General features: G+C 38.5%; 1 long non-coding RNA gene across 1 annotated transcript in view; it reads right to left on the reverse strand.

The window, feature by feature from the left end:
• Nucleotides 1-948: 948 nt before the first annotated feature.
• LOC111088013 overlaps nt 949-1,879 on the reverse strand; it is a 6,224-nt gene continuing 5,293 nt past the window's right edge. The window contains exon 2 of the long non-coding RNA XR_002612639.1: nt 949-1,282. This is a non-coding gene — a long non-coding RNA (uncharacterized LOC111088013). The remainder of the gene's footprint in view (nt 1,283-1,879) is intronic.

Consider the following 1,879-nt stretch of genomic DNA (forward strand, 5'->3'; position numbering starts at 1 on the left):
GAGTTTGGCAGCCATTTCGATTTACCGACTTAATGTCGCGAATGAGGACTTTCAGAGTTCTTTGATATGCCCTATGGGGATTATAAAATTCCTTATGTTCTTCATGTTCTCATTTTTAATAATTTACTAGTCATTTAAATTTTACCCTTTGCTACTGTCTCAGTGCCAGTGAAAGAAACACAAAAAAGTGAGCACGTTTGGTTGGATGGTCCAGGATTCGAACCCGCGACCCGCAAATTGCGAGTCGAGTGCGCTAACCACTTGACTATGCCACGCCTGACTCTGTGTGTGTGTGTGTGCGTGTGCGCGTGTGTGTATGCAAGATAACCCTTGTGTATCTTTCCGCGAAATTCAAACACACGTTTTTCTGTAATTCTCGCGAAACCAGTGAAATAAATATTACACTGAAGCCAACTTGCTACGTCTGGCTTGATTTTGGTTTGGTTTGTTTTGAATTTCACGCAAAGCTACACGAGGGCTATCTGCGCTAGCCGCCCATAATTTAGCAGTGATAGATTAGGGGAAAGGCGTCTAGTCAACATAACCCACCGCCAACTATCTGGGTACTCTTTTACTAAAGAATAATGGGATTGATCGTAACATTATAACGCTCCCATGCCCGAAAGAGCGATCCTGTTCAGCGTGATAGGGATTCGAATCCGTGATCTTCAGATTGCAAGTTGAGCACCCTAACCACCCGTCTGGATTGGATGAGACCGATATGAAATGAAAGGAATGTGGCGTTATAAATACCAGCCAACTTATAGTCTTATCTGGCTTTACCACGCAGCAATTACTGATGTGGTTCCTAGATAACTAATTTCCTGGTAAGTATCGAATAGGTGCGTTTTATAACGGGAGAGTCGAGCAGAAAATTTGTAAAATAATATGAATCTAAAAATTTGACTGTGTTTTAAATTGCATGATAAAAAAAACAGATCGGACACATTTGATTGGAAGTGAAAACAAACTTTATTTATGACACAACAACACATGCGTAGATACATGGACGATCGCTTCTACTGGATAAATGTATAGATGTCGGTTTCCGTCCCTCAAGACGAATCTCTGCTGAACAGATGAAAGCCAAGTATAACTGAGAAAAATAAATGCATTCATTTTCCAAAAAAAAACAACAAAAAACTCGTAATTCTTCTTTGGCGATGGCGACACCACGTGACTGGTCACTTTCTCACAGCATTCGTCAACTAAGACATAAAGACATCATTCACTCGGCCAGCTAAAGGACATGGCAACATTTGAGTGGCAAAGTAGGTGTAATCTGGTATGAGAGAAAGTCACTAAGGTAACTAACACTGAGAACGATGAACCAAATATGTTATGTTAAAACTGCATACAAATAAATAAATTACAGGAAAACAATCAGAAATGTCTACTTCATTTTATATTATGGAAAAACTCAAGATTTACAAAACCCATATAACACTGACCTTTTTTAGCTTCAGAATTTTTTATGTAGATTACTAAACTTGCGAAGTAACATCTGCACAGTTTGTTTTCCAGAAGAGAGTAATGAAGGGGTTTTTGTAGTGTTATTCATGGGCTTCTTTAAACGATTTATATAGTATTCCTAAAGGCTATGTTAATTTTTTGTTGTTTGTAAAGGCAACTGTAACGGTATGTATGTACACTAGTAGTTCTATACCAGTCACTCTTTACCACTAAGTCTACACTACTAGTTCTATACCAGTCATTCTTTACCACTAAGTCTACACTAATAGTTCTATACCAGTCGCTCTTTACCACTAAGTCTACACTAGTAGTTCTATACCAGTCACTCTTTACCACTAAGTCTACACTAGTAGTTCTATACCAGTCACTCTTTACCACTAAGTCTACACTAGTAGTGCTATACCAG

This window comes from Limulus polyphemus, unplaced genomic scaffold, assembly GCF_000517525.1.
Source record: "Limulus polyphemus unplaced genomic scaffold, Limulus_polyphemus-2.1.2 Scaffold2988, whole genome shotgun sequence".
Classification (NCBI taxonomy): Eukaryota; Metazoa; Arthropoda; class Merostomata; order Xiphosura; family Limulidae; genus Limulus; species Limulus polyphemus.